The 21,573-nt window shown below is 37.6% G+C and overlaps 1 protein-coding gene across 2 annotated transcripts in view; it reads left to right on the top strand.

Annotated features, from left to right (window-relative positions):
- nav2a (neuron navigator 2a) overlaps nucleotides 1-21,573 on the top strand; it is a 228,525-nt gene that overhangs the window by 105,157 nt on the left and 101,795 nt on the right. The window lies entirely within an intron of this gene.

Raw genomic sequence — 21,573 nt, 5'->3', positions numbered from 1 at the left:
CCCACTTCACCCCTGGGGTTATTGTGAAGTGGTTATAAAAATACACAAAGGAATGCTATTTATTGAGCTTTTTGATTTATTTGGAAGTGATACTGAATAAAACATTTATAATAAAAGTTGTATTTGTTTAAAATCATGACAATTATATTTTCACGAACAAGCAAACTCCTAACAGAAGATGGAGATTTTCTTTGTGCTTCTGTTAGATTTTGTGTTTGAACAATTCATTGTGTGAGGGTCTATTACAATACAAGGGCTTGTGTTTTTCTAACATATCTAATTACTTTGTGTGGAGTCATTTGAAGCTGTCTGTAATATATTGCCTCTGTTGAATAAGACTATGTTAAAACACTTCATAAGTAACACTTTCAGCAAATCATTTTAGGTTTAGAACTTTTCCTGTGTGAAATGTTAATGACTGAAAACATCACAGCTGCATCTCCATTACTGAGGCATACTATTGAGCTGCTACTACCTCACATCTGCTCATCAGCCGGTTTGATTTCATTCCTGGATAAGAAAAAGCGCAGCTTCAAAAACCATCAAGATTACAAAATCTCAGAGTCCTTTCTCTGGGTCAGGACATCAGTATAGCTTTTGCGCTGCTGCTGTAGTTGAAGTCATCCCTAGACAGTCGGTAAGGGCTATAGCTCCTGTAGTGTGCTCATCCTCAGGAAGGTTTTGTGCTTGTTATTGGAGGAAAAAGTGCTGAACTGCTTGAGCTGAAATGGGTCAGACATACTGATGGAGAGATTCAGGGAAAATAGAGGAGCGGCAATGGGAGGAAAGAAAAACTGGGTCTTTGTGGAAAAAAAATCTTGCAATTGGTAGGGGTTCAGAAAACGAGTCGTCTGTCACTCTCAGCGTCACACGGACGATTCAATCAGCCACTTATGTCCTTCTATCTGAACATTTTTACCCCAGAGCGGGAATGCAGCATGTCTATATGGCTTCTCTAAGCTGTTGCTGTGAAATTACATCTACTGAGGCTGCAGAGTTCAAGGAAATCATCCCATAAAAATATTTTCAAGGTTTCTGTGCATTTGTGTTCAAGCTTATATAGATTTTTATTTTTTATTTTTTTCGTCAATGTCACTCACCAGTGTATGCTGGCCCCAAAGTGTGCAGCGAGGGGAAGGAGCAGGCAGCAACTCTGATGTGATTTGACATGGCAGAGGCTTGTAAAGGACGCTTTGGGCCTCTGTGACTCGGAGCACAAAGCAGCAGGGTCCACCCCCCCCACTCCTCCCTCCTCTCGGTCTTTCCCTCCCTCGAAGCGTCCCTCTGTCCAACTCCAGCTATTTTCCCTGCATTGGTTGTAGGCATGTTGCTGTTCAGTCATCTTTTGGGAGATTTTGTTGCTATTTAAAAGCATCAGCTCAGACATCTGGGTGATTCTCTCTCACAGGGATCATCTGCTGTCAGCTGGTGTGTAGCGATGAGAAGGTCCCCATCCCCAGCTTCAGTATTTATGACTGATGAGCAACTCTGCTGAGGGTAAAGACAAACCAAGTATACAGGGCAACAGAAATCTGAACATCTGCACAGCAAAGCCAAGTTTTAACGCCTTGCTTGCAACATTTTAGCTTCTCTAAAATATCCTGTAATTAAATTTTTCTGGGGAACATTACATTATCTGAGATCACGTTTGCATCATGACCGTAAAAATGTTGTCAGATTTATTGAAAAAACCTGCCATGTGCTTGTTCTGTGTTACTGGTTGGGTATGATGATGTAAAGTGAAGTGTTTTGAAACTAACTAAAAGATGCTTGTTTTGAGGATCTTGCATTTTTGAAAATTTCACACCAATTTCAAATTAATAATAAAAGTTAAAAAAAAAAAAAATCCTCTGGTCTCTTCAGCATTTTCCATGATCACTCAGAAGTGTGACAGTACCAAACAGGATTGCAAACAACTGTGTGAATGCAGATAGCCTACGGGTGAAATGGTTCAGTGCGTTGCAATTAATTGTCTAAACCAAACCAAAACTACAATGGGTGTTTCATTCTTCACCTTCCCGAAGGACAAGAAAGTTCAATGAATTTGGTTTGTTAAGCTCCAGTGGGAAAATTACAACCCAAAGTCTGGTGACTGACTGAGTGTTCAGTTAACAATTTGAAGAGGACCACCACAGTCCATTGGTTTCAGGCAGAAACAGCAACAACCTTTACCAGGAGCCATCCGGACTAGTTTTAATTACAAAAAGAGGGCAGATAGAGTGATAGTCGCCACAGTGAACGAGATGCTGAAAAGACAAGGAGTCTACCGAAAGCGCAAACATGCACATGTAGTAGAGGTATGTAGACCTGATAATCATCAAATTATTTTGTGATTCAATAAAATTTGCTCTTGACAAACAAATATTGTGACAGTATATTGATCTGGTTATCGGGAGATTCTCAACACCCAGAACTCCAATCAGCAACTCCAATCAGTTCGTAATTGAGCCAGTAGCATTGCACACAGCCGGTTTGGAGACAGTTTGATGTGGTAAATATAAAATGTGACCTGTGCAGTAAAATGAGTTGTAATGCATGCACAGGCTACAGTGCAGGAAAAGTGAAAATGTTGATTTTTGCCTTAAGTGAGATTAGTGAAAAAACCTTGCATCCATAAAGACAATGTCTAGCGATCCGACTTACTAAAGTAGCATATAATCTACCTTTAAACTGAAGTTTTCCAACAAGTATGTTTTCAGAAATAAGACTATTAATACTAATCCTATTAGTTTTCGTTAAAACTGACTGTTTTTCTCTGCTGCCCGCCAAAGTACTGTGTTGACATCATTGTAAAGCTTGGGGGTTCCCCTTGTGAAATGTGGGGCCCAGTGTCCCACGGAATCACTCCAGACCAACCCCCAGTCAGGTCAGTCACCTCCTCAGTGTCTTGCAGCGGTCTGTGACAGCTGACTGTGGCGCCAATTTTGTCACCAACCAAGGATGGTAACCTTCACCTCATTTTGGGGTTGTTACACAAAGACTCTAAAAACAAGTCATTAACATTTTAAATCAGAGAAATGGGCCACTGGAAGGGTTTATGGACATGTTTAACTAAAAGAAAAACATGAAAACTCATTCTTTTTAAATTTTATTTCATTTGACCTTTATTTGTTTGGCTGATATTAAAGTCTGATTGGAATTAAAAGGATCACTGTGTACCAGTCAAAAAATTTGGAACATCTCAGTTTTTCTCTGCTTATATGAATCCTGCAGTTTTATGCCCTAATCATAAAGTAAAACCTTTTGTTTGTCTTAGTTCTGTAAAGTAACCACCGTATGCAAACTACAGTCAAATTACAACTAGACATGTACACATGAACCTTTTTCAATTTAAGGATTGTTGCAGAGGTTCCCACTAGTATGCCGCAATGGTAAGATGTTTTTGTTTTTTTTTCCTGTCTGCTCATTTCATCTCAAATCATCTCAGTGAGGTTTTGATCAAAAGACTGTGGCTTTTGCATGTTTTAATGGCGCTGTGTGGCAGTTTTGTTTTTATGTAGTTCTTACACAGACTGGAGATTTGCTTTGAGTCATTGTCTTGTTGTACAATGAAGTCTTGGCCAACTAGACGCGTGGGTATTGGATGGTACCACTAAATGGTTTGGTAACTGTTTTGGTTCAGAATGCCAGACACTACAAGAGACTAACTTAGATTACAGCAAAACAACCCAATAAAATCACATTTCTACCATCAGAAATGGTTTGCTTTAACCTGCTTTAACCTTTTTACTTCTCTTCTCAGAAGAGCATCTGCACGTTTTACTTGAGGTGCGATGATGAAGGCTTATCTGAAGTTTTTGTAGAGTGAAAATTTTGCAGTTTAGAGCTTTCCTTTTAAAAAATATTTTTCTTTGCAGTTTTGGAAATGGAAGAAAAACTGATACAATTTTTATTGCTTGTTTTTTGTATCACACTTTTATATTTCTGTGTTTGAATATGTCTGTCCGTATGCGTGCATTTGTCTGTCTGAGTGTGTATATAAAACCATTGCTTTATGTTTTAAGTTCTTAATGGAAAGCTCATGAAATATGCTTTTGATTTGATTTGCATAACAAATAGGAAGTTCTATGTCAGTGTTGAATGAGGAAAAACTTGTAAACTTTTGTTAGGATCTACATTAAATAAAAAGAACATTATACTGGTGTAGCATTGCTAATTATTTCCTTCAATTACCTCTGTGTTTCCAAACATTTCTAATGGGATTTCTTACTACTACATACATTATACTCCAAACATCCTTCATCTGGAAACATTACTAGTATCTTCAATTGCCTTGACTTTGGTCTTGGCTAAATGTAAGAGCTAAAAGACAGCAAAAGCTGCAAAACCTTGAACATTAATTTCATTTTTCTGGGAAATGACTTCTCTTGCTTGTTCCAGGCTGTCATATTATACTGTAAAGGCTGGCAACTCGTGGCCTTTAGTATGTCGCCTCCAGTCAGTCCTGCAGAATCCTTTGCCCCACTTTGTCATCACAAGGCTAAACACTTTCATCTATTGTGGTTTGCTCTTCCCATTCCATGCCTTCTGCTCCTGGATCTGTGGCTCAATGTATGTCAGTAATTCTCTGCAGACAACAGGATTACCTTGCAGCTGATAGTGGGAGACGTGGAGCGGGTGCTTTTCTGACCCGGCGCACTGTCGGAGGCAGACCGGACCCCCTCACTAAGCTCTTTAAAGGATTGCTTACTGATAGAGAGCACATCTTCTAATCTGATCTCCAGATTGCCACTGTCAGAAACAATAGAGGTGCACTAAAAGTGGCATCTGTTGTGAGGAAAGCACCCCTGGTTAGCTCAGCAGCGACTTTTGTTGAGATGAGTTGTCAAGGACAATGTCATTAAGATCTGAATGTGAATGATGCAAGGTCTGAAATTTCAATGCAACTTATTCACGTTGAGGTAATTTAATATTTATAATCTTGTTTTAATGATTTGCAAACCAGTAACATTGTATTTTACTAATGGAAGCTTTCAGCTCTAATATGTCACATATAATATTTTAGTTCATTAAAGCCAGACATTGGAAAGTTATCTAATATACCAATATGAAAAGGAAGAACATGTAAACAGGTAAATAGAATATTTTAATATTTTGAATACATTTTAGACACTTAAAGGAAGTACAGTGACACTTTTTCATGATGTGTAAAAGCTATGAGAGAAAAGTAGTTGTTTTTTTCTGTTTTTTTGTCAACATTTCAATGCGTTTTAGGAGCTCAAAGGATGCTATTAAACTATATGTTTTAGGAGCAGCTTTTAAGATTTGTTTTTTTATTTATTGAATATGTACTTCCTAACAATTTTATGTTTAATCAGTTTATTTTTTCAAAAACAAGAAAATAAACTTTGTTTAGACATATACAGGTGTTTTTATTGCCTGCTGCCATGAAAGGCAGCCAGTCATGTAATTGCCTCTGTGTCTGTGCTTGGGGACATTTGCCTGTTTGTTAGCAAAATATGTCATGAACCACTAGATTGAATTTTACTAAAACGCTGGATGTACCACACATCTAGAAGTGGTTAACTTTTAGAGTCAGCCTTCTTCTAGAAACAGCATTCCTTCAAGAAAGGCCAAACCTTTAAATAAAAAAATATTGTTTTGTCTCCTTTGATCGAAAGACAAAATACAACAAATATAAAACAAAATATATTTATTCACCCAACAGAACAAAACTTAATTTTCATTGTATATTTTGTGTTTTCAGATTGTTTGCTGAACATCTGAGTGTTTTTGTTTTTTTCTCCGTCCTGCCAGCTGTTGTTCCAGCGGTTCTGTTGGTCTATTAGAACCATATCTGCCAACCTCTGCCAAATTAGAGCCTTTAATTGCTCCTTTGTGGTTTCACGTTGGTGTGTTTCCTATTCTCAAGCTGTTTGGCTCTGAACATCTAGAAGTTCTGCTTTCAAACGTTTAAGGTTTTTACAAGATTTCATAAATTTCCGTTAGTAACCCTTTAGATTCCATCAAAGCTTTAAGGCAGGAAATTAGGCTTCAGGCTTGATTTCCTCCTCTTTAACCAGTATCCCTATATGGAGACTTTTATTTGTAATTTGTTGTTTGTGGTGATGTTAATTTCCTGTTTGCCTTTGAGGATCCGTATTGGAAAACTGTGTCGACCTCACAGCTTGTTTGTAAATTCCACCAACATATCTCAGCATGAAAGGATCATGTGTTTTACTGTGTCAAAATAAGCGTGTGACTTCTTCTCTTTAGGTTTGGATATGCTTGTTGTAAAATGGGTTTTTACTGGCTTTGCATCACCATGCGAACAACGTTGCAGCTTGAATGGAAGCTGTGAGTAAGTGGTGCTAAGCTGGGTGGGCAGCACTTGGCAGGATATTTCAGTTCTGGCTCCCTGCAGGCAGAAGTGGACCATAAACATGATGGGTGGTTCCCCTAAAGATTTCACCAGGTTGCAGGCCAAAAGACACCTTATTTATGAGTACAGTTTCTCACGCTCACCTTCTTGTTTCCAAATGATGGATATGCTTCAGGACCTGTACGTGTGTTTTTGTGCACCATCAGGAATTCCTCAAAAGTGTTCTGCAATTTATTTTGTGCGTTTAAGTTGTTTTATGACTTTCCTGTTTTCCCAAATTCTGAAAAGCCAGAGAGGCCTAACAGATCTCTGAGAACATTGGTCAATAAAATGCATTTCAGTCGTTTTTACATGGAAACCTCCTTTGAAGAGTAAATTGATCAATATTACAGAATCTAAATCTACAGAATGTGTTGAACAGTATGTCCATACTAAATCTAAAATGTTGCTTTTTATTCTTCAGTCACTAACATGGTTCTCTTTTTCTCTTGCTGCCCTCCATCCTGCCTTCACGATGCCCTTTGACCTCCTTGCAGGTAAGAGCTGCTTCTCCTTCTTTGTTTGTTTGCATGCTTGCTGTTGTGTCCCAGGCTGTTTCCTCGGCAGCACGCTGGTTTTACAATCAGCTGAGTGCGACTTTCTAACAAAAGCCGAGTCTCTCAACGGAAGCTCACATATGCAGGCCAGATGCAGAGTTAAAAGCAGCAAGTTTCAAGACATTTCAGCGTTTAACCATGTGTGCTTGAACACTGAAACACAACTCTGAACAGCTTCAACCTGCAGCTCATGCATATTTAGTATTTAAGTGAAAACCAAGTGAAGTAACCATGAAGTAAAGATTTTATGTTGGTCACAGTAAGAATTGCAGTTCATGCACATAACTCCACTTGAATGTTTTTCATTTTATTGACTGCCTTAACTTTGTGCTCTCTGCAGTGCTGCGTTGTTCTCAGCAAACTGCACAGAAGGTTAAATAAATCTAGTCCTCCTATAGTTACTTTATAACATAAAAACGGCCTTTTATGAATACATTGAGCAACATAATCATCAGCGATGTGAGTTTCAGTCATGTCTCAATTTATAAAATAAATCCAGCTTTGTCCAATTTTGACAAAGAAAACTACTCAACAAATATCTTAAACATGTGCTGTAAAGAAAGGATGACATAATTATATGTCTGGGTGGTATTAATATTGGCAACATTTTGACTGATTTTAGAAGATAGGAGTTGCAATTTCTGGTTTGGGTTTTTGGATTTTTTGTCACTCTTAGCTGAAAAAAAAAAAGACAAAAAGCTAATTATATACACGCAATGGTCACTTCATTATGGACACTTGATCAATTGCTCATTAACACAAATAGCTAATCAGACAATCAGATGGCAGCATCTCAATGCCTTTAGTGATTGATGTTGTGAAGACAACTTGCTGAAGTTTAAACCAGGCATCAGAATGGGGAAGAAAGGGGATTTTACTGACTTTGAAGGTGGCGTGGTTGCCACATGGGCTGGTCTGAGTATTTCAGAAACCGCTGATTTTCTGGGATTTTTACACACAACCATCCCTAGGGTTTAAAGAGAGTGGTCTAAAACAGAGAAAATATCCAGTAATTTGTGTGGACAGTAGCTCAAATAAACACTGATTTCAAACAAATGTCTGCAGAATACCATCTCTGAACACACAACACATCCAACCTAAGAGCAGATGTGCTACAGCAGAAGAAGCCCACATCGTCTATCACTCCTGTCAGCTAGGAACAGGAAATTAAAGCTACAGTTAACACAGACTCATCACAATTGGACCATTAGAAGTAGGAAAAACATTGCCTGCTCTGATGAGTATCGATTCACTGAACTCCACTGGCCGCCACAGTAATCAAATCTCAGTCCCATCAAGCACCTTTGGGATGTGATGGAACAGGAGATTCACATCATCATCTGCAGCTGACAAATCTGCAACAACTGTGATGCTGTCATGCCAATATGGACCAAAATCTCTGAAGAATGTTTCTAACGTGTTGTTGAATCTTTGATATGAATAAATGTCCAACACGGTACTAGCAAGTTGTACCTAATAAAGTACCCGGTGAGTGTATATGTTAAGCCTTTTTAGTATAAAAGTGTACTTCCTCACCTTTAGGAAATGCTCATTTTTATGTGACATTAGCTCCTTATAACAATTGTATCACATGCAGAAACAGCTTGGAAGTGTTTTAGAAAAGCTGTTAATAAAACTCTGACTAGTATGAGTTTGATGAACATCCAAGCTGCAAAGATTAAATCATAGACATCTGGATCATAGAGGTTCATTTACACACCCATTTCAAGCCTGTGGGTAAACAAGTGTTTAATATTAGAAAGATCTTGGGTGTGGTATCACTTTTAAATTTCATTGCCACTTAACACAGCTGAGCTCACACTGCATGTTGGAGCAGCTGAATGTCCACCGTTTTACATTTGGAACACCTAAATTGTGTGTTTTCTTTGAGTTTAGGAAATGGTTGGAAAACATACAGGGAATTAAGGGAACAAACAACATTAAACATAAAAGTTATGTAAATACGAACTGCAAAACGCAAATAGAGATAAATCCATATTTGCGGACTTTATAAGTCGTGGAAATAGCTGCGTGGGAAGATGACAAATTACCCAGTTTCTTGCACATCTTCAGGTCATGATCCTGTGGTGCAAAATCATCCAAACATTGCCTGAAGTTGCTGAATGTATGCAGACTATGCAGTCATGCAGTACTACTTCTGTAACTTTCACTTCTAAACTCTGACTCCTCTGCAGTTTTCGTAATGATTTGGCGCTCAGTTATCTTTAATCAGCTCACACGCTTCAACTCCTAGCTCTGAGAATCCAATTTACATTCGTTTTTGTTTCTCTAATCCACTAATGCATGACCTATGCCCTCATTAGCTCACCCTCTCCATCTGACATCATCAGTTTGCTTGTGCTGCTCCAGATTGTTGAGAGAAAAAGAAGATCTAGACAAAAAAAAAAAAAACAGGATATGCAAGACTTTTGATAATCTTTGGTCAAAATGACTGTGAGCAGATGCAAGAGAAGCAAATGAGCTAATCTACTAAAGCAGTGACAGTTCTAGCATGAATGGTACCCAGGGCAAGCCCCTCCTTCTGTGTCTCCTGTTTCTCCCTGACACACACACACACACACACACACACACACACATGCACATATACGCCACACACCTCTCGCCCCCAATAGACACTCTCCAAAAGCAAACACTAACCTCATTACACAAGTAGAAAAAGCGGCATCATTTGTCGTAGAAAAAATGTTTGTGATTTCTAAAATACATAGTAAAAAAGTCTTTCTGCATTTTGGAAATGTTTGTTGTGATAAGTTAGAATTGAATTATATATATCAGTAAAACATAACCAGTCGTACCAATAAATGATGCTTAAACATTTCAATAATTTATCAATAATTAAATCATTTTTTTATTAGTACAACTGGAATTGCAGATATTTCAAATTTAAATGTACTCGCCTAATAAAGTGATTGCAGATATTAGTTTCAATTCTGACTACTAATCTTGTACTGGCCCCAACAAGATGCCACCACGAGTTGTGAGCCAAATAATCCATATTGAAAACCGCTACTGTCCTAAAGACATAAAGATGAAACTTCAGCTCTTCCCATAGTATAACAGAAGTGAATGTCATTTCATTTGTTGTGTAAAGTGAAAAAATAAGAAAAATTTTCAGAAAGAAGCTTTCTCAGACCTTGCAAATAAAGGTCTTGAAGATCAGAACAATTTTGAGTGAAACAATGATTTGCTTGTTAAGTTGTTAGAAAGGCAAATCCTAACTTTTACTTAAGAACAAAAGAACTTCAGGAAAGTTTATCAGTTTTTCTGTTTGTCTTTAGAAAGTTGCAAGTGAGCCTGTCTGTCCTCATAAAACCAGTCCTGTTCTGTTAAATATAAATTTATGGCTACAGTAAGAATATCGTTAGAGGACAAGAAGAGAGAACAGGATCATTTCTCCAGTTGTGAACTATGAGGAATGAATTGATTCTTGGTGGAGCCTCTGCTGTAGCCACTGGCTCAGGGAACATCTGATGGTGTAAAAGGAACATGTCTTCAATAACAAGCACAGCCTGAGAGTAAACATCCACCCGTGACCACCTTATGACACATAATCTGAAGGTTTATTTTTACTACAGCCTTTACAGATGAATGTCAAAAATATGCAAGGCAACTCGTAAAAATCACAAAGCATCAAGTCATTTGTTGGAAACAATGAATGAAAATCCCTGAACAAGAACAGAAACTTTCTTAAACTGTTACAAAAGTGTTCACAGGTTCCTATAAATCTTTTTTAGGGTGTTTGCTTTGGGTCATTATTTTTGGTAAATTAAAATCCATCTGTCCATCCATCCCTCATTACCATTTATTTTATGGAAGGGTATTAAAACTAAAACAAATCTTTCTTTAAATACTGAGGGCCGGTTTGGCACTTGACTTTATGCACTTTGAAAATGAAACACTCAACGAGCTGATGAGCTTGTTTTTTGCTAAAATGATTATTTTACATTATGTGCATTTAATTACAGTAAATAGTTCAAATAGATTTAAGGTTGTGTGCTTCATTAAGTTTGGAGAGCCTATTTTGGAGAAAATGTTTGCCTGCTATGTTCTCTATTTTCTTAATATATTTCTTTCATCTTCTACATAACAAAACTAATGATACTTTAGTTTGATATGTGTTCCAGAGAAATGTTTGTTTATGGTTCAGTAAACTTATATGTTCACTAATGAGCTCTTTATTATCTTGTGGATGCACTGCAATAGAAAGAAAAAGAATGTCATGGCAAAAAAAAGCACTTTCTGATTTATGTACAGGATGTAATTCTGATCGTCACCTAATTGTCATTAAATTTGTGTCTGAAGCCAACTAAACCAATGGCTTTAACTTATTTGGATTCATTATAGTCTTAAAAAGGGCTCATCATCTGATTGTTCAGAGCAGCAAAGCAAATCTGAAATGATGGTGGTGTTATGAGCTTATTTTTGTTTCCATGTTGGTTCTGTTATGATGTTTTTAAACCATATTATTATTCGTTTGTACCAGCTGAGTCTGGTTTTGGTACTCTTAGGTTGCATTATGAAGTAACACAAATCATTGCTGAAACTGAAATACGGACCAAAAAAAACCCATAAAATATATCTTAAATGGAGAAATGTTGTGTGTAATGTTTTACTCTGTTACTGTACAAAGTGTGGAGTGGGGATTTAAAATGAGGCCAGACTTAAAAGCCTTTTGAAACAGCAGGAGCAAAGAGAATGAGTAACTATTAAAAGTATAAGTATTCAGAACACTGTAAGAGAAATACAGAGGATACATTGAATTTTCCTAATGTTTTATATTCTACAAAACAAATTCTCAAAGCTTTAGTCTGAAAATGATGGAAACGAGTACAACATGTTCACTGATTCTTGTTAACACAGATGTTGACAGTAGACTTCATAGATATTTGCTAATACAACAGTGATCTAATCTTAATCCAAGCTCCCAAATGACCACAAGTGTTTTTGATACTCATAGTTCACAGGGATTGATAGCTTGCAGCCGGGCTGCAGTGTCCCAGTGATCACACATGGAAAGTTTAGAAAATAGTATGGACAGAGTACCTGCCAAGTAAAGGTAACACGCCTGACTTGCTCAAGAAGTGGGAAAGTTTCTGCTGTTAGCTCATGAACGAACGTGTGACAAACCTGATCAGTATGTGTGGAGTGTATGTGAGCTGCAGTTAACCAGTCCTGTGTGCCAGGAGTACATGCTGCACTTGTGACGCAAGTGGTTAGCATTGGACAATCACTTTAAAAAAAAAAAAAATAGTATCAGTATGAATGTTAGAAAATGGAAAGAAGAAGGGAGCCAAAAAAAAAATCCCCCAGAGAGGGAACAGTGTAAAAAGCAGCTACTTGTAATGGTGCAGCTGCAGTGCAGAGCTTCCTTTCTGCTTTACAGGAGCTTTCCTTGCTGAGCTCTCCTTATGACACCTGTGTGCAGAGGTGTACTGCCCCAGTCAAACTCCCCACCTGCCACCTGCCTGTGTGGGTCACGCTTGCATTGGCTCACTGCTCTAGTCTCTCCTTCTAGAAAGTTAGATATTCTTCTGACTTACAGGTCACACACATATTTTGTGAATTGTACAATGACCATGCGCCATGCTTGCATTTGACTGTCATTTAAAATACCCTACTAGCCTTGCTCCTGACTTGGTTCAGGTATACACAGGAAGTACAGGTTTCATACCTATTGTATGGGTTCTTGATTTTTCTCACGACTCGTAGAATTTGCAATTGCAGGACCGAAAGTCTTCATGGCCACTCTGCGACCTTCTACAGGGTTAAACATACGCAAGTGGCTCATAAGTGTCAAGCACAGCTTGGCTAAATGTTCCTCATAGACTGCCTGTATGGTGCACTTATGGTGGGTTGTGAGTGGACAGTTATTATATACTATAATATTAATATTTACTCATTCTCATTTTTTCTTTTGCCATATCAGTTCAGTTTCCCAATAAAACAGCATTAAATCCACAATTATTATCCTTGTTCTTTCATTCGTTTTATTCTCCTTCACTGATTTTGTATTTCTTCATCTTTTATTTCCTTCACTTCTTATCTTTGTGTCTTTTTTTTCTCGATCTGCCCTTGTCTGTCTCCCCACTTCGTTGTGTTTTGTCACTGAAGGGGGAGAAAAAGCAATAAATGGTTTTGTGTTACAGCAGTTGGGGGTAATTGCTACTAAAGCCTGGGGCTGACATTACATTGGCGTCTTTATTGCAGCCCTGTTACACAGTGCTGTTTTAATCTCACCCATATTGATTATTCCACTAAGGAACTGCTGCAGCTGAATGTCACTTGCTTGTGGGAAGGATATAGTGTTTGGGATATTGAGGCCAAGCAGCATCTTCTCAGCAGGACATTTTTTTGAGCACTAGAAGGCATAAATGAGGTCAAATCAGCAGATATTGATGTTTGGACATTGGATATATAATTTGAATGTTCTCTACTGTCAGCAGGCTTGGATGGTCTAATTTATACTTTCAGACATTTGTTGTCCTTCACCCTCATCCTATTCATAGCATGTGTACCACTGTCTTTCTTAAATTAGAGGTGTGGGTAATGTTCTAAATAAGTGACAGATAACATCAGCTACAAGGATCTAAGAAGTCTTACATGTTGTGCAATAATTTCTGTGGAACGTGAAAACATGTCGAACATAATGACCACATATCTAACTCCACCTTCAGCTAATGGGCCTTAAATGAGCTGGAAAAGATTCGTTAGTGCTGGCTAATTTTGCAGAGGTATGCAATGAGATGGTTTATTATATTTCCTCTCTCTGCACTTTCTCCCTTCCAAAGTGTTCATCCTCTGATGTAAAGTAGGTCTTCGGGACGTCTGCTCTCTGTATGCACACACAAACACACACACACACACACCCCGGAGCTTTGGCCGTCGTGACTTCTCTTTGGTTTCCTTATTTGTCACCCCAGTTAACTGCAGGGAGACTGTTGTTTGGGTGCTGCTGTCTCCTCTGTCTCGCCTTAACTCTGTGTCTGAACTACATTTGTGTGTTTTACTCAAGAGTTTTGCTCCTGTCTTTGAGGTTTAGTTCACCCTAACCAGGTCATAGTTTTTGTGTGACAAAACTGAAATTTTTCATGTGCGCATGTTTATCCTTGTACTTACATTTCTGCATGATGCATTTTTTTTAGCTTTAGAACATTTTGTTGGTTTTCAAATAACTATCTGAGCCACAGGCCTTGGTTTTGAGATTAGCAATTTGGTTTGAGGCCATTTTATAGTTTTGTTTTTGGCTCAACTACTGGTTCATAATGCGGTTGGGTGGTTTTTTCATTTTTTGATAGCGTAAAACCTTCCTCAAATTATACACCATACACAGTATTACTGTCTCCTTACTAGATACAAAAAGCTTGTCATATAGAGTGATAACACATGTCAAAACCATGTAATGAAATTTTAATATTGATTTCTCCCTTTTTACAATCAACAAACCAATAATAACTAATAAATTAGCATAAAAAACTAAAAAGTAGACAAGTTTCAGTAAAAATGTAAATAATTTTTGAGAAAAACATGTAAATAAGTTTTAAGAAAAAGTCTGTAGAATGTCTTGTCATGTTGTCTTATTACAGGATGTACTTTAGAACATTTTAAAGGGATAGTTTGGTCATTTTGGAAGTAATGACATCAGTCATAGAGCTCAGAGTAAGGAGAAAAGGGCAGAAGTCTTCGTCCAGGCTTGGCTAATAGCTAGCTGAACAAAAGCCTATTTTTAATTGTTATTCAGGATTATAAAAGAACTTTCAAAATAACAACATACCAGTGTGAAGGAACACTTCTTCTTTTATTTCCAGCTGTTCCCTTTTCAGGGGTCGCCACAGCGAGTCATCCTCCTTCATCTAACTCTGTCTTCTGTGTCCTCTGTCCTCACTCCAATTCCCTCCATGTCCTCTCTAACTTAATCCATATATCTCCTCTTTGTCTTTTTCCTGGCAGCTGCATCTCTAACATCCTTCTACCAATATACCCACTGTCCCTCCTCTGCACATGTCCAAACCATCTAAGTCTGGCCTCTCTAACTTTATCTCCCAGTCCTTCAACCTGTGCTGTACCTCTGATGACCTCATTCCTAATCCCGTCTATCCATGTTACTCCCAAGGAGAACCTCAACATCTTCAGCTCTGCCACTTCCAGTTCTGTCTCCTGTCTTTTTTGTGAAAGAACACCACATGAGCTAATAATAAACCTCTACACTGTAACATGTCACTGTTTGTTGCCGTTTTCTCAACAGAATGTCTGTGTTACGATGTGAATGAATCTTCACTAGCACTATCTAAATGTATGTGTGCAGAGCATAGATGGCCTGTTTATACGCCGATGGTTCTGAGGCTGCTGAATGCATCAGTCTGCCTGATCAATACATCTAGTCAGTCCACACGTTTACTCAACACCTGGAGGACTGCCAGTGATCTTTCTGAACCGTATGTTGTTTTTGAGAGAGTTGTTTTATAAGTCTAAAAAATGAATAAAAACAAGCCCTTTTTTAGCGTAGCCTGGACAAAACATTTGCCTCTTTCTCCACACAGCTGATAAGGTGCATAACTAGCTGACAGAACATCTCTGACCAAAACTGACCAAACTATTCTTTTAACAGCATTTACAGTAGTTTAACTGTCATTTCTTTATAAGACCTCCTCTTTGCACAAAATTATTTTGTACAAACTGACTTTTGTGGCCATATCATGAAACTGTAGCGTGAAAAGGTTAAAGGTTGCTGTTGCTTTGATATGAAATTAAGATCTTTATTTAAACAGGTTTAGTTACTGTGTTACCATGCTTATTCAATAGAAAAGAGTGCATGCAAACAAGGGACATATTAGACACATCCAAGCATTTAATCATATGATTTGACAAAACTCAAAGAGAAGATAAAATAACTTACCTGGTGATCTGGTGACTGTTTTATGAAAATTATCAAATAATTTTGCATGTGTGCAGTTTACGTGTGAAAATGGAAATTATACAAAAAGTTTTATTTTTTATTTTTTAAGTCTCTAATACAACACTGAAGAGCTTCCACGTTTCATTACTTGTTTTGCGGCTACATGTAGCACATGTTAGAGCTGATGTCAATGGGGCCACTAAGTTTCTCATAATGAAATTTAATAATTAAAGGCCAGTCTACAAAAGGTTAAATATTTCTTGAACTTTTTAGGCTGAATATAGGACCACAGTACTTTGGTTTATGTTTGTGTGTTTGAAGCTACATCTGATCAGACTGAACTCAGCTCTCACTGCTGTTCTGCGTTGGTGACATCTGACAGGATGATAACAGAATACCAACCACAAACCCAAAGACCCATTTAGATTTCATATGTGCATGTCAACACACACACACACACACACACACATGCATGCACACTCGTGCCACAGCTGGAGTGACACGAGTTCACAAACCCACACAACAGGACTCGAACTGCCACATGTGCATCTTCCCTGTAATTTGACTATTGTTTTATCTTTCATGAGGTCTGGTTTCATGTTTCACAAGCAAACAGGACTTTCTCTTCGTCACGCTGGCTCAGCTCATTCCCCTGAGACTAATTTGTGTTGAATGCGTACAACGAGCAGAATGCGCGTTACTAGTTGTGTGCCTGCCCTTTGACTGGATGTTGTGTTATCCAATGTTGTTTCAGCCATACCAGAGCCCCGCTAGGCTTCATGACCCCAGTCCCCCCCCCCTCCCCCCTCTCCCTGCAATCCAGCCTTACAGAACTGCCACTGTACATTAATGCGAATAGCTTTGCGCGTGTGTTGAAGTGCGCATGGATGAGAGCCAGGAAATGGCGTGTAGGTCAAGTTGCCGTCACGATGGAAATGTCAGACCATTGCTCCAGTTAGTGCGGCTCTTGTCGGCGAGAGCCCAGTTGTTCTGCTCTGCTGACTCTGCTGATGAAAAACAATCAGCCAACGAAGTGTGTGCGCGTGTCTGAACACAATTTCATTTATTTTTCTGATGCTTGATTATTGAAATATATTGAGTTGCTTGGATGAAGGCAGTGGAGGAGAATTGCTGTCAGCAGACAACTGTACAACTGAACTGTGTTTAAATAGATTTTAATTTCATGCCTATATTGACCAGATGAAGTTGAATCTGCGTGTTCATATAATAAGACGTAAGCACTTTATTCTGATTTGTCTTAGTGTCTATGAATTTCTCTTCAAGTGAATAAAAAATGTTTGTGTGTGTGTATATATATATATATATATATATATATATATATATGCACACACAATGTTCTGGGTGTGGAGAACTTTAATTTTTGTCAACACAGACTGTAGTGCTCAAGTGCAGCATCCTCTGAATACAGCAGGATGGTGACTGTAACTAGCTAACAGAACAGCATTATCTTCCTGAAATTTGCATCAAATCAACAGTAATCTTGTCTTTTTTCTGCTGCCCAGCTCAGACTGGATCTGAAAGCACACAGGTTGTCATTTGTTTGTGAATGTCTTGACTTTTTGAACGCCGAACATTGTGTCAGATTACATTTACTTTTTGTTGCTTGTATATAATATTTCTGGCTACAAATCTAAATGGCAAAGTTATATATCAAAGTTTTGGTTGGGTATAAAAAACTTTTGCCAGTTGTTTGCTGTTGTCAAAAGAAAAAAAAAAGTATTTTAGTTCCGATCACAAAAAAGTGATCGCCTGGCAGCTCACTATATCTGGCCTTCAAGCTCATTTTATCCAGGCCATAAAATATTAAATTATTATTAAATGTAAACATTATACAACATTATAGATCAATATTTTTGTTAAAAATGACTGAGTTACGGCAATTTTTGTGTTTGATAAGGTAATTTACCTGTGGTGGTCATTTCAAATCTACAAATGTTATTCACATTTACAAGTACATTCAATTCAATTCAAAAATACTTTATTTATCCCAAAGGGAAATTAAATATTGATTGTAAAAATGATATTATTATTAAATAATGATATTATTTCATCATTAAATAATAATGAAAATGAGCATTTTCTGACATTTTTTTAAATCCATCTAGTAGTTTATGAGTTTTTTTGCTAACAGACATGCAGACACACACACAGAGGCAGGTTTATTAATGCCCTCCTTTTGTAGCACCAGACAATAAATGTGCAGTCTCATACAGAGATCAGTTGTAGCCCAGGTCAGAGAAGGTTACTGACTGCAGGTCTTTAGCCAATCAGAAGACTCTGTTTCAGCACCTGATTCAGCCTGACTCAGAAGCTGAAACACAGCAGTGAGAGGAAGTGCAGTCCAGCACTTGGAAACACTTGGGGATATAAAGAAGTGGAGATGACACTGACACAACAAAATACATTCAGAGAAAATGTAGAGAAAGCTAGTTACTCTCTCAAAGGAACTGTAGCTAATTTTTTATTCTACCTTCTTTACCATTTTTCCTCAATGATTAACTTTTGCATCATATGGTTGAAGCTTAGTGTTAATAATGTCAGAAAAGAAAAGATAAATCAAAATTTCAAAAATGGTTGTAGTTTCTGGTGTGTAGTTAATACACAAAGCAACATGTTTGAAATAGGCTGTGACCTCATTGTTTCCTACAGTCTCTGTTAGACAAGTGTACGCACACACCAAAATGTGGAGTGTTTGTGACTAGTGCAAATGCAGCAGAAAAAGACTGTGGAGCAGAATATCCATGTTAGTGTGATCAGGATCTTCAAATTAGTCATCTTGATTTTGAATGTCTTTTTGGCTGAGTAAACCTCAGCTTTTGCACCAACAAAATGTGCTGATATGTAAAATATTTTTTAACTTTTCTTGTTTTTAATCCAAAAGACAAGATAATGTTACCACTGTGATTAAAAATAAAGTTGTACTGTTTTTTTTGACTGAATTGCAAACCTTTATATGGACTTCATTCACCTGAAGTGAAAGCAGACTATTGCTCAAACTGAACTTTTTTGGTTGTGTTTCATTGTCTCATGTAGCTTTTTCTTTTTTATTAAAATATTGTGTATTTGGCAAGTATCAGAATAATGCGCAGCTGCTAACAGCTGGCCTAGCTTTAAATTCGTAGTAAAGCTGCACTCACAGATATACATGTTTTAGTACACCACCTATGGCTTCCCTATATAATCTGTGTTGACATGAATCTGACTGAAGCTCACTGAAAACACCCACCATCTACCCCACATGAATGTTTATTATTCTGGGAAGAAATACAGTATAAACATACAGCAGAGCACAGCAGTGGGTGTCCTAGTTATTACTGTCAATACCGCCCATTTACTGCCAAACAGGCTCTATTATTAGACTGCACTGGACTCTCATCAGGTATCTTCAAAGGTTGCAACATAAATCACATTTGACAACTTTTTTTTTCCTACTCTGTGAAGCTCTGCGTTGTGATCCACGTGGGTCCAGCATATGTTTATCATCACAGAGGAAAGAAAATAATGGAAGTTTCCCTTATTATGCCATCTATGATTTCAATTTTTTTCCATTTTCCAAATGAGAGAGTGACATCTGAGGCAAGCTGGGTGGAGTTAATGTATTTTCCTATATGTTTCAAAGGGTTCTAGTCACGTTATGGGTGTTTTGAGTCGAGGGGGCCGCTTTGGCTTTTTAATCATAGCAGATGTTATGGAAACTTGTGAAAGAATTTGAAACGATATATATATGAAGCCGTTGTCTTCTGAGGAAAACATGCCCTCGCGTGATGTTGCATGTTCTCATTTGGTTAGCTAGAAAAAGAAAACAGACGTTTTTCATTTAGAAAATTTTGTGCAGTGGAACAAAAACTTCACTGAAGCCATTCTGAAAAGTAAAAATTGTTTTTGTTTGTTTTAATGAAAGCAATATTATTGTTTTTAGGACTGTCAAGTGTCAGACCACTGGTTTTAATAAAGAACTGGAGAACAAATTTGATTTATTCAGATCTTCAAAACCATATCTCCTTGTATACACACATATACGCCCACACACACTCAAAGATGGCACTTAGGCATAATCAGATATTAGTATTTGCATAATTCAGGATTAATGTAACAGGATTAACATACTAAACATAACCTCTTCTGGATTAATCTTGGTCCTATTAAGTTTGTGGTAAAGAAGTGTGTGAGTGTGTGTTTTATATCCAGCAGCTACGTTAGGATAAATCAAAACGATCTCCTCACTCTGATTTTGAACATCGAAAAACCAAACTTGATTTAGTGAGTTTCATTTTCTCATGTCCCTCATGCTGGCAATTTCTGCTAATTAGTTTGGTTTGAATTGTTTCTTGTAAGCAGCTTCTGAGTTCTGTCTGTCATTTCAAGTAAACAGTGATTTCAGAGTAAATTACCAGAGGAGTTTTAGCTGTGTGGATGGTAAGGTTCCAGGGGGAAAGAAAATGTTGCTCTGTTTGGAGATTCAGATAGAAATATATATCAGTGATTGCAGAGATTTTTATCAAAGTATTGTGCAAATGTTATGGTACACAAAGGATGAAACTAAAATTAATAATTAATATTATGACCCTACAAATAATTCGAGAGTTGAATATCAAAACAACTATTGGATGGATTGCCTTTAAAACTAAATTACGTTAGCATATGTTCTTTTGTTTGACCTGTAGGCAACTTTGTTTTGCAGCAGGAAGTATGATTTCGTTGAGCGCCCAGTTTGCTGTATAACACAACTCAACATATTTCTGTTGATTACCTGACAAAAACAAACAAACTGACCAGTCAACTTGAACACCTAGCTCTAATCTAAAGACCAAACATGCATCTTTATCTTAACCCTAATCCTTCAACAAACCCAGAGGGTTGAGAAACACACACTCAGGCCTGATCTTCCTTGATTGGCTTCATTTGTTGGGGGTGTGTAGTGTTAATGGCCCAGACACCACATAAACACAAAGTCCATTACAGATGATGTGCCCCAAAATTGTAACAATAATCCTAAAAAGACTTTCCTTGCTAAATGAATATAATAATTTTTAATAACCTTTTATTTTAACCCTTGAAATTTTCAAAGAAGATTGGATTTTGATTGACATCTGCCAGCATGCACCTGGCCTTTGACTCTCAACTCAAATTTTTGATCACTGGACTAAGTTAAGAGGAACCATCAAAACATGGAAACCACACCTGACTACAGCTGAAGGGAGCATTTTCAAATGTTATGATTCCATGCATTCATTACTAAAAACTGCAATGCATACGCTGTGATCTTGGCTTTTTGTTTGCCCTACAACTGAATACAAATTGAACAAAAATTGCTGGAAGGCAAGGCAAGACTTCACTGGCACTGCTGCTCATCCACCCCAGTTTCTACAGGAATTCTCAAAATATTCTCCATTAAAGTTTTGTTTCAAGTTGTTTCCATATTTACACCACAGTTCAGTTCACAACAGCTTGTTTTTTTTAAAACTTGAAAGTAGTTAATATCAAAGTTTCTACTGAGTACCACTAGGGCACACGTGTCAAAGTCAAGGCCCGCGGCCCAGATCCGGCCCTCTGTAACATTTCATCCGGCCCTCCAGTCTGGTTCAGATAGAGTCTCTGATTCTTATTTTGCTTAATAAAACTGAAGTTTTCTCTGACAGTGACTTAGAAGCCAACAATATATGGTTTTAATTTCTGTATGATCAGGTTTTTGTCTGTTTTAATGTTAAAAACTTCATTTA

Source organism: Kryptolebias marmoratus, linkage group LG15, assembly GCF_001649575.2.
Source record: "Kryptolebias marmoratus isolate JLee-2015 linkage group LG15, ASM164957v2, whole genome shotgun sequence".
Taxonomy (NCBI): Eukaryota; Metazoa; Chordata; class Actinopteri; order Cyprinodontiformes; family Rivulidae; genus Kryptolebias; species Kryptolebias marmoratus.
This window is presented reverse-complemented; position numbering and strand designations above follow the sequence as displayed.